Here is a 12,613-nt window from a genome sequence, read left to right on the forward strand (position 1 = left end):
AAATAATAATAATAATAATAATATTCATTTATTGTCGTTGCAACAAGTGCAACAAAATGAAAAAATGGCAATCCTGACGGTGCGTAAAAAACATATATGCAATAAATGCAAAACAAATAAATATCAATATATTAAATACAAAAGTTTTAACAGTGTGACCTATTGCAGAAAGTAGTGTTCAGTTCTCGTATGGCCCTGGGGTAAAAACTGTTCTTGAGTCTGTTTGTTCGGGATTTGATCGACCTGAAACGTCGACCAGAGGGCAGAAGAACAAACAGACGGTGGCCGGGGTGGGATGGGTCTTTTATTATTTTTCCTGCTCTACTGAGGCAGCGCAGGCTGAACAGGTGCTCCAGGGAGGGCAGTGAGCAGCCGATGATCTGCTGGGCCATCGTGATGACCCTCTGAAGGGCCTTCATGTCCTTTTCTGAGCAGCTGGCATACCATGTGGTTATACAGTATGCCAGCACACTCTCGATGGAGCAGCGATAGAAGGACATCATGAGCTTCTCCTGCAGGTTGGTCTTCCTGAGGATCCTCAGGAAGTGGAGTCTCTGCTGTGCCTTCTTCACTGTGGTAATGGTGTTGGTAGACCAGGTAAGATCCTCTGCGATGTGCGTACCCAGGAACCTGAAAGCGGGTACCCTTTCCACACAGACCCCATTGATGTAGAGTGGGTCGTGTTCTGCACTGGTTTTCCTGTAGTCTATTATAAGTTCCTTTGTTTTGGAGGAGTTCAGGACAAGATTGTTCACTGAACACCATGCTGCCAACCTTTGGATTTCATCCCTGTAGGCTGTCTCATCTCCTCCTGAGATGAGTCCAACCACAGTCGTGTCATCCGCGAACTTGATGATGGTGTTGGTGGGATGGGTGGGGGCGCAGTCGTGAGTGTAGAGGGAGTAAAGGATGGGGCTCAACACACAGCCCTGTGGTGAGCCGGTGCTCAGTGTAATGGTGGAGGAGAGGTGAGGGCCTATTTTGACGGTCTGAGGGTGGTTGGTCAGGAAGTCCTTGATCCATTGGCAGATGGTTTGGGAAAATCCAAGGTCAGAACGTTTGGTAACCAGTCTGCTCGGGATGACTGTGTTAAAGGCAGAGCTGAAGTCTAGGAAGAGCATCCTCACATAGCTCCCCTGGTGTTCAAGGTGGGTCAGTGCAGTGTGAAGAGCAGTGGCGATGGCATCCCCTGTAGACCTATTTGCTTTGTAGGCAAACTGGTATGGGTCGAAGGTGGGTGGGAGGCTGGCTTTGATGTGCTACAGGACCAGCCTCTCGAAACACTTTGTGATGACCGGTGTGAGACCTACCGGACGGTAGTCGTTAAGGCCGCTGATGACAGACTTTTTCGGCAGTGGGATGATTGTAGCGGACTTCAGGCAGGGGGGGATGGTGGATTTTAAAAGGGACAGGTTGAAGATTTTTGTGAAGACCTCAGATAATTGGTCTGCACATTCCTTCAGCACTCTTCCCGTCACACCATCGGGGCCTGCAGCTTTCCTGGAATTCACTGCTCTGATGTGGTTGTCAGGTGCTGGAGAGGATGTTATGTCTGCCACTGCAGCTTTCACCTCGAAACGAGCAAAGAAACAGTTAAGTTCCTCTGCCAGCGAGGCATCGCCGTCGGCAGTCTTACGGTTGCTGGAATTGTTCATCTCACACCTTAAACCTGTGTCTTCTGGTTCTTGTACAAAATACACCCGTGTCAGGAAGATGCCAGGCAGATGTCTATAAGGGAATGAGTGTTTTATTTTTTTATTTTTTAGCTTTAGAGATACAGTGTGGAAACAGGCCTTCGGCCCATCAAGTCCTCGCCGACCATCAACCAGGCATACACTTGTTCTATGTTGTCCCACTTTCGCATCCTACACAATAGGGGCAATTTTACAGAAACCTGCATGTATTTGGAATGTGGGAGGAGACCGGAGAACCTGGAGAAAACCCACGTGGTCGCAAGGAGAACTTACAAACTCCATAAAGACAGCACCTGTAGTCAGGATCGAACCCGGGTCTCTGATGCTGTGAGGCGGTGGCTCTACCACTGCAGCCGTATGCTCCTTCCAGGTGTGAATGCAAAAGTCACAATAACCAAATATTTTTCAGTCGTAATTCAGCAGTGAGTACTAAAGTACCATATGTGGCATTTCTCTGCAGAGAGATCCTGAAAGCATCCAAAGACAAGGCTTTGGGGGAAGATGGCATTCTTGACTTTGACATTGAGAGCCATTTATTTCTGACTGAAAGTTTGTCTTCCACCTTTAAAAACCACAAGTACAATGATTAAGTTTGTTGATGCTTGCAATAGATTTATAGATGAAGGGAATCAAAAACAATGGGAATGATATAGGAAAATGGATCTGAAGCCAATAATTGCATCAGCAAAGATCTAAATGGTGGAGCAAGTTTGAAAGGTAGTAAGGTTAGCTTCTGCACCCAATTCTTATGCTTTAATAAATGATTGCAATGTTATTAGATTGCAATGGTGTATGAAAGTAAAGCGTAATTCTTTAGCAGCCTCCATCTATGATTCAGTTAATTCCATGAGCAGGGAGTTGTTTCTGTCTGTGCTGTATCAGTCTATATCTAATGGATAGAATAAACACTCGATATCTAAAGAATAAAGAAGTATACAAGAAAACATAATGTTTCTCATTCAGATGATCTTCACCGAGAGAGATGCACCCATCTCATGTTAAAACGAGAACCCATGGCTGGCACTACTTGGCACATTCACCAACAACACAGCAGTATCATGCCTCTCGGAAGCAAGAGTGCACTTCCAGCTGTGTTTTGGTTGGGTGCTTGTACCTTTTGCCACAATTTCTCCTTGAGTTGAGGACATTTAGTGTCCCTCTCCAAGGATGACAGGGGATCTTATCGAAACGTATAAGATTATTAAGGGGTTGGACATGTTAGAGGCCGGAAACATTTTCCCAATGTTGGGGGAGTCCAGAACCAGGGGCCACAGTTTAAGAATAAGGGGTAGGCCATTTAAAACAGAGATGAGGAAAAACTTTTTTAGTCAGAGAGTTGTGAATCTGTGGAATTCTCTGCCTCAGAGGGCAGTGGAGGCCAATTCTCTGAATACATTCAAGAGAGAGCTAGATAGAGCTCTTAAGGATAGCGGAGTCAGGGGGTATGGGGGGAAGGCAGGAACAGGGTACTGATTGAGAATTATCAGCCATGATCACATTGCATGGCGGTGCTGGCTCGAAGGGCCGAATGGCCTACTCCTGCACCTATTGTCTATTGTCTATTGTCTATTGCGATATACTGCTCATTAACTGCTCAAAATGGAATGAAGGGAAAGAATGGGCTTGGCTGTGCAAATTTCTCTTTCTTGGGCGGGAGATTATTGCATTTCTTCTATTTTTATGCTAGGTTATTTGCAAGTGAATGTGTATTCTGTTGTCCCGAAACCTGGTCTTGTACTCAGAAATTGATCTTGAATACCTTAGTCACTTACTAACCGCAGGCCGACTGCTAAGAGCTTGCACATGCACCATCCAAACCATTCAGTTTACGTGCATTTCTTAATAAAACAATTTCACTGTTCCCTAGAGCAGCAACTTTAACACAGATCATTTCACAGATCAATGAAAAGTGTATAAAAAATGTATTGGATTGACATTCAAGCGTATTTGCATGATTGTTATTGTGTCAACTGGGCTAAATAAGTAGGCTCCCATTGTCAAAGGGCAGTCTGTGGTGACAGTATGTGGGCTGCATAACAATTCGATAGACTGGGAAGATGATGGAAGTTAAGGAATTAAGGCAATGGAGTGAACGTCTTAGATCATATATAAATTAACAAAGATTGATGGTTTTAAAGGACAGCGGAGTCAGGGGGTATGGGAGGAAACTTGTGGAAAGTTTGGAAGGAAATTGTGGAGGTCCTCACAGAGATGTTTGCATCATTGTTAGCTACCGGTGAAGTTCTGGAAGACTGGAGGGCAGCTATTGTTATACCGTTATTTACAAAGGGCAGCAAAGCCAAGCCAGGGAACTATGGGTCAGTTAGCCTGACATCTGTGGTGGGAAAGTTGTTGGAGGGGAATCATAGAGACAAGATCTACTTGCATTTAGATAGGCATAGACTGATTCGGAACAGTCAGCAATGTTTTGTGCGTGAGAAATTGTCATAGGGCTGACATAATAAATAGTGGAGAGATGTGGGAGTATAGATGCGTAGTTCCTTAAAAATGGAAGGTCAGGTGGACAATATATTGAAGAAGGCAATTGAAATGCTTCCCTTCATTGGAAAGGGTATTGACCAAAAGTTGGGACATCTGTACACATACAGCTGTGCAAGTCATTGGCGAGCCAACACTGTACTTTTCCCAGGGTACAGGGTTCTAAAACTAGAGGGCATAGGAATTAGGGTGGGAAGGGAAAGATTTATGAGAGACATCTGGGGCAAGGTTTTCATCCAGAGGGTAGTTGGTACCTGGAATTAGTTGCCAGAGGAAGCTATAAATGTGGATACAGTTATGACTTAGGAAGTCATTTGGACATTTGACATATTTGGATAGGAAGGGTTTAGAGGATTATGGGCCAACTGCAGGAAAATGGGATTAGCTGAGCATGCCAACTTGGTCGGCATTGACATGGTGGGCTGAAGGGCCTCTTCCCTGCTGTACAGATCTATGCATGCTGCATGGTCTATGTTGCTCTTGTTCTATGTTTGCTGCATACTATTGGTATGTTCTTGGGCATATAGTTACATTGTAAAATGTCTAGAAATAGCCCAACAATTTTCTAAAATATAGATATGCAAATACTTGAGAGAAAGAGTAATGTAGACAATTCAGATAAACAACTGAGTTTACAACTGCTGTCACTCTACCAGAATAATTGTAATTGCTATCGCAGCAGGCTAAAGCGTATGTAAAATAAGCAGTGAATGATTTATATATCCCTTTTTGCTTATACTCATCTGCAAACATTGCAAATGTTCTTTCTAATCTCTCTTCATTGAAAGATCTCATATAGAGGTTTGACTGCATGCATTAGAAGCTAATGCTTTTTTCTTCTCATGAATGGGCAGGGGATACCAAACCTTTTTTTAAAAATATAATCATCTTGGCTGAACAACATGGTGCAAGGAATGTGAGGCACTCTTAGATATATTGTTCTAAGGAAAAGGATGTTGTGATAAGGCCTACTTTCCACTTTTTTTAATGAATCAAACGTTATGCTACAAGATCCTTTGACATTACTTGCAGAAGGAAAGTAAGTTTTTCAGCCAGCATGCCACTCAGAAAAGATGCTCTTGAGATTGATTCATTGAATTATTCTTTTGTTGTACAGTCTGCTTCAATCTGCCAAAAGCCAATGCAACAAAAAATGTTGTCCGAAAATTGTGAATGCATTTCAATACATGGGAAGTAAAAAACTGAGAGGAGATTCGATAGAAGTACATAAAATGATGAGTGATCAGATTTTTGTGGAAAGTTGTTCCTGTCAGTGGCGGGGCCAAGACTAAATGTCACAGATATAAAATAAAAGGAGAAAGGGATTATTTTCATGTGGCACGTTGCTGGAATCTGGAATGTGTTGCCTTCGGATATGGTGGGGCAGGTTCTAGTGTGGCTTTCAAGAGAGAATTAGGTACCAAAGAATCTGGTAAAGAAAAAATTGCATGTAGGTGGAATCAGAAAGTTGTTCTGGTATAGAGTTGCTGTGACATTATAGGCTAAATATCTCCATTCTCTACTGTAATCGTTCATTGAATTACCAGAAGATCCAACAAATAATTAAGTACTAAACTAGTTTTCCTCAACCACTTTCTATTCTTAAAAATATGGATAAACTATGTGTGCAAGAAGAGATGTGCATGCAGGTCTGTGAGAGGGGGGGGGGAAATGAGAGAGTAGAGTGGGAATGTGATCAACTTGAGCTTCCAAGAACAGTATTTCATGTGTTTAGTTTATTTTAGTTTAGAGATACATCACGAAAACAGGTCCTTCTGCCTACTGAGTCCACGCCGACCAGCGATCACCCCAATACACTTCTATCCTACACATTAGGGACAATTTACAGAAGCCAATTAATATACGGACCTGTACATCTTTGGAGTGTGAGATGAAACTGAGTTCCCAGAAAAATCCCACGCGGTCACAAAGAGAACATACAAACTCTGTACAGACAGCACCCATAGTCAGGATTGAACCCGGGTCTCTGGCGCTGTAAGGCAGCAATTCTACCTCTGCCGCCCAATTGGTTCCGCCTACTTCTTTCCACATAGACCTGCAATTTTATTTGCATTTTCAAATGCACTTGCAATTGATTTTTGAAAGGTGTGATCGAATCTGCTTTCATCTTCCATTGAGGCTGCGAAATTCACATCGCAACAACTCACTGCTTAAAAATATTTTTTCTCATCGTTCCTCTGGTTCTTTAGCCAGATGGTGATATATTTACTATTTCATTTCTTATCAGCTCACAAGGGGGTTTGTGCAGATTGGCTAGCATTTTTGTATTAAGTGCCTTATGTGCAGTATTGCACCACAGCCATTAACCTGTTTACAATGGACAGAGCATCTGAGCTCCTTGTTTATTTGCTGCAGGGCTGAGATCCCAGGCTGCTGTTACTTTCTATCTAGTCACCAGGTGTTTTTTTGAAACTGGCCTGTGGTGAGGGGTGGTAACTTCTCCTCCAGTTTTCCATTTCCAGCTGTTCAGAAGCATCTGGCTTCTTCTTGGTAGTTCTGCGTGGCAGCACAACTAATATCAGAAACTTTCCGCATAAAAGCATCTCACCATGGTACAGGTGGTTGAATGGATTGTACCATGGCTCTGCTCCCAACTCCGTCACAATAAGCTTCATATGACGTGGCAATCAATCATTACAACTGTGTTTCTTACTAGACAAGAATCTCAGAGCCACTTTTTTGACAGAGAATTGGTGATTTTCCAAAACATTGGTCTATGCACTAAACCATCATGCTCAGCAAGAAATCCCTAAATTGCTAGCAATACATAAATAGGACTTTATTTAATCCCAAATAAACACCCTCTGCTCTGAGTGGAGCTGAACACGCATGTGTTTAAGATCACACAGGAAGATTTGGAAGTTTTCTTTTCCACCTGCTTTTCCTTGCATGTGGCAGCTACGAGATGCCGCAAACGTCGATCAACTGGCAAATAAAATCAGAACTATGCAGAGACTTTTTTGACATCTGAATGCAGGGCCGATCCAATTCTTTTCCTCAGCAGGTCATTGGAACTGCTCCAAACACTGTTGATTGCACTCGCTAAGCTACAGGAAGCCATCAAAACAGCAAAACTAAACAGCAGAAAAAACTGCCAACAGCAAAGAGACTAGGACACAAATCCGAAAAACAATTGACATCTGTTTTGACTAGGGCATGAGATAAACAGAAGGAAAAAAAAAGAAATATAGTCAGAATTTGTAAGCACAGGCTGATGTGTAGTGAGATTTTCGTAACTCATTCTGATGGTACAGACATCCTCTTTAGCATGGTTTCTGGGTAGTGACTACCCTTCTGTACTTGGCCCTTGTGACTGTTTTTAGTACAAAGGAAAATAAGTACAGGAAAAGCTCTGCCAGTCAGGCAACATCTATGGAAAGAAAGACTGAGTTAATGTTTCTGTTCGATGGATTTGTTGATCTGAAACATTTGTTCTATTTCTCTCTCCACCGAAATAGCATGACCTATTCAGTATTTCCAACATTTTCTGCCTTTAAAAAAAAATTTAGGTCACCAGCATCCACTGAGTTACTTTTTGCTTTGAGCCATCCTTCACATACGATTCCAAGTTTTCAGTGATGCCTATCATTGCTGTCAACCTTGATCCTGTTGAAATGCATTCACCTCCAAAGCACAAGGGTGTACCTTCAAGTTTGACTCTGGAGACTTCAGTTCAAAATCTAGGCAGTCATCTTATGTCACTGTATGAATTATGAAGACTGTGCAATGAGGCCCCATCTGTCTACCAGATATATATTTTTAAAAACTCCTGTGGCATTAATTCAAAGACCAGAGGAGTTAGCCTTCATGTCCTGGCCAATATTTATCATGAAAAAACAGATTATCCGATCATTACCTCATAGCTTTTTGGGGAACCTTGCTGGGTGCAAATTGAATACAGCATTTTCTGCACATTATAACACTTCTGAAGCACTTAACCAGCTATAAAGTGCTTTGAACCATGTTGAGATCATAAAGGAGTAAGCGGAAATGCAAGTTTTTTCCTTTCATTGTGAGGAATGAGAATTGCAATCATGTCTAACCTCACACACACACACACACACACACACACACACACACACACACACACACACACACACACACACACACACACACACACACACACACACACACACACACAGACATGCGCGCGCACGCACAAACACACAACTAGTAAAGTGCCTGGCTTGGTAAACATACTAGGATGGAGATCATGGTTCCTGCTAGCTCAGAATGATGAGATTAATCATAGCCTAACTCTACTAACCAAGCAGAGAGTAGCATGCACTGGCACATGAAACTGTGGTCTTCTCATCTCCTTGTCGCTCTGATCAAGTACTCAATATCCAACTCACCCATGCCCTGGGTTAGTTTAGAAAGTCATAGAATCATAAACAAGGTCTTCGGTCCACCCAGCCTGTGTTGACCAACAAGCACCCTTTTATACAAATGCTACACTAATCCAATATTATTCTCAACATATTTCTCACCATACTCTCCCCAGATGCTACTATTCTCCTTCACACTGGCAGTAATTTTAAAGTGGCCAAGTAACCTACCAATCTGCACATCTTTAGGATGTAGGAGGAACCCAGGGCACCCAGATTCTACCCACGTGGTCACAGAATAACATGCGACTCCACACAGAGCCCAAGATTGAACCCAGGTTGTGAAAGGGCAGCTCATAAAAGCTTGAAATAACCAGAAACATAGCTAGCATCGGTGTGACTGCACCTGGACTAGGTGTGCAATTGTGCTCCCTATGCCAAAGGAAGGATATACTTGCAATCTGGTGAATAAAATCGTTGTTTCAGAAAATTAATCCCTGAGCTGAGAGCTCGATGGTATGAGGACAGGTTAAGTAAATTTGGCCAGCATTTAAATAGTTTAATTCCACACCTCTTTAATCATCCCCTATTGACTGTGAAGTGTGCAGGTAATACCTGTAAGATAGATAGACATTTAAGTGGGCAGAATTCCTGTCAGGAACCACAAGGGACTTCTACATTAGTTTAAAGCAAATTATGAAAATCCTAAATGTTCTGTCAATTTCACAGTGAGTCGACAGTGAAGGATGGTGGTATTAGCATCAATACTATTACAACATCTTGACGAGTACTTCTGTTTAAGTCTAATCTCCTTTGTCTACAGTACAGCAAAATCCTACCAGGAAAATAGCGCAAGTAAGTTCCTTGACAGCATACCCTTTATTTCACAAGGACAAGAAACAGCTGCTGGACATCCATTGCAAAGCAACCACTGTGCTCCCCGGTAGATCAACAGTATTCATCCTAACAAAATACTCCCAGCATCATCTTGCAGCAACAGCGCAATTTATCAGAGGGAAGCATTGTGTCACTTTTTCTATTCTGGTAACCCATTTTGCCCCACAGTGATCTAATGAATAGAACTTGTCTCTATGACGTCTGTGCAGGAGGGAACTGCAGATGCTGGTTTAAACCAACAAGCTGAAGTAGCTCAGTGGATCAGGCAGCATCTCTGGAGAAAAAGAAAAGGTGACGTTTCGGGTCAAGACCCTTCTTCAGAGTCTGTGAGTCTCTCTATGATGTTTGTACTTTTGTCCTATTGATAAGGGACTGCAACACATTAGGGGCAACACATTACTGAATGAATGCAGAAACTATAAATTGCTGATTTTATTTGTGTTCACTAGATATGAAGCACTCCTTTTTCAGAACAAACTGGAGGAAGATGACTGTCTTTACAGGATGGGTTTTGCCATCAAGAATGAGCTACTCTGGCATCTCAGTGATACGCCCATCAGGATAAGTGAATGTACCATAACATTCTGGCTTACCCTAATATAAAACCAACACGCACCTGGTGCTCAGTGTATATTCCTGAACCCTAGCAGCTACAGATGAGGCCAAAGAGGACCTCTTTTCTCAACTGGCAAATATTTGGATAGTGGGAGGAAACTGGAGCACCTGGAGGAAACCCACACGGTCATAGGGAGAACATGCAAATTCCACACCGATAGCACTCGAGGTCAGAATCAAACCTGGGTCTCTGGCACTGTAAGGCGGTATCTCTACCAACTATGCCATCGTGCCATCTCTTTTTTTCAGTCATTTTATGTGTGCATATCCTGGAGAAATAATAGATGACTAAGACTGATGTCCAAGTGATAGTCTGACCACAGGATTTGTGCATGTCTGATGTTAAATGCTTGATTTTTATCCTCATCACTGGAAAATGCACAACATAAGACAAGCGCTTTAGTAACAGATATACTCACAATGTTGGTGTTTGAAGTAAATAGTAATTAATGACCAACACTGCCTGACATTGTTTGCTGATTTTCAAGCATTTTTATGGCAGGGTTCGAAACCAAATGATTTTTCTATTGCAGAACTTTCAAAAGCGTGCCAGAGCGTGAAATGAAATAAAGTATCTCTACCAACTATGCCATCGTGCCATCTCTTTTTTAAAAGGATCTTCCAGGCAAAAGCATGACAGCAGAGGAAAAGAATGGTAAGCTTGTAGTTACCTGGAAATCCAGATTCCAAAGCCTCACACAAAGCACTTGTGAAGTGAGATGTGATTTTTATAGAATTAAACAAAATTTAACAAATATTAAAAAAACATTTTGGTATTTGACTGCAGATACATTTGCTCACTCTAGCCTATCAGCATTTTCTTAGGAGACCAATGCTTCAGGGCTGTAACCTAGTTTGTTTTTTAATAAACTGGGCAACTGGGGACATCAAGAAGAACAAATCCAATAAAGATAAAAAGCGGTGTAGGAAGGAACAGCAGATGCTGGTTTAAACAGAAAATAGACACAATACACTGGAATGATACAGTGGGACAGGGAGAAGAAGGGTCTTGACCCGAAACATCACCCATTCCTTCTTTCCAGAGATGCTGCCTGTCCCACTGAGTTAGTCCAGCATTTTGTGTCAATTTTCAAAGATAACAAGCTTGCTGTTTGGGAAAACAATAACGGTGCACAGAGTTGCAGCTAGTTTGAAAACCAATCTCTGTGCGGTAATTGTGAAGGGAAGGAAAGTATGGACTTCAACTGTTAGCAGCATGGAGGTTGGCTGGTGACTGCACATTTGGAGACATAGTTCATGCATAAAGGGTAGGAATACGGAGGAATGGAGGGGGGAAGGGAGTTACTTTCAGGATATGTCAAATGCATGTGCTTCTAAGCATCTCTGGACTGATTCCTCAATGCCACTCACAGTTACAGGTCCAAGAGCAGATGGCCACTGTGGAAATGCCGACAATGCAATCTGTTGCAGTACGACCTTTGTTCTTTGTAATTTTGACACAATTTTTCATATTTTTACAAAATATGAGTGCAGGCTAATTAAAACGTTATACTGAAGTCATTCCATTTACTTTGCTTTGTTTCAAGAATATGATGAAGTCTCGATTTGATATAACCCTAACTGCAGAAAATTTATAATAGATTAGTCCATTTTAAAATGGGTACTGTACAGTTGTGTTGGATACAAAAACATTCAATTATATATATATATATATATATATATATATATATATATACATATAAGACAAACTCCAGCAACTCCGTGCAGAAGTTTTGAGAAATGGGAGGACAAATGATTCCAAATTCCATATTAGTGTTCAGTGTTTACCACCAGATGTAAAATATCTAACTCCTGGTGAGTTTGTCAAAATTATTTTCTGAAAAACAGAACATGCTGTGCGTCTCGTGTGGAAGCAAAAAGAATGGATAAAGAAAGGTTCATTAAAGCATAGTTGGTTCAAGGAAAGGTCAAGCATGGCTGTGCTACTTTGCAGACAGAAACTGAAGCCGATTTATATTGTGCTAAAATACCTGTTAAGCAAACATTTGGTAACATCATCAAGGTTAGCTACTAAATGCAACTGTAAAATTCAAGCAAATAGCTGTTCAATCGTGTTTTCCAATGATATTGTTCGTAAGATTTTGTTTTTTAATTAATTAATCCAATGAACATTTGGTGTATCTCATTTTCAATTCTGTTAGGTTCAATGGAAGGTTGAATAAAATTAATCTGTCAAGTTCATGGGGTGAAATAAAATATCTCTCAACATTAGCTACATGATATGTTGCACCACAGGAATGTAATTCAATGCCTAATGATTAAAGACATTTGTATATTTACTATGTTAAGGATTCATTTAAAAAACATTTCCCTTTTAGCTGGCTGCAGTCTAGTGTTCCAAATGTACAGTTGTAAATATCTGCATTTCACTTCCACTTTTTTAATAGTCATCTGAAATAATATTTGTCTCCTTATTTTCCCATTCCCACTGAAAATACAAAAAGACCAACCAGATAAATATTCGACGAAAAAGGCATCTGACCTGATGTCAAACATATTGTGAAATATGCAGCCATAGCCCTCTTCAAGCAAATCAGG

At 41.4% G+C, this 12,613-nt stretch overlaps 1 protein-coding gene across 5 annotated transcripts in view; it reads left to right on the forward strand.

The window, feature by feature from the left end:
- The window catches only part of LOC144592086 (uncharacterized), a 128,464-nt gene that overhangs the window by 69,102 nt on the left and 46,749 nt on the right, over positions 1-12,613 (forward strand). For 4 of the 5 annotated variants that reach the window (XM_078396394.1, XM_078396391.1, XM_078396393.1 and 1 more), the window contains one exon: positions 10,588-10,709. The exons of the other annotated variant lie outside the window; for it this stretch is intronic. The gene's annotated coding sequence lies outside the window, so the exon portion shown is untranslated. The remainder of the gene's footprint in view (positions 1-10,587; positions 10,710-12,613) is intronic. 5 annotated transcript variants of the gene reach the window in all.

This window comes from Rhinoraja longicauda, chromosome 3 (genome assembly GCF_053455715.1).
Source record: "Rhinoraja longicauda isolate Sanriku21f chromosome 3, sRhiLon1.1, whole genome shotgun sequence".
NCBI classification, from domain to species: domain Eukaryota; kingdom Metazoa; phylum Chordata; class Chondrichthyes; order Rajiformes; family Arhynchobatidae; genus Rhinoraja; species Rhinoraja longicauda.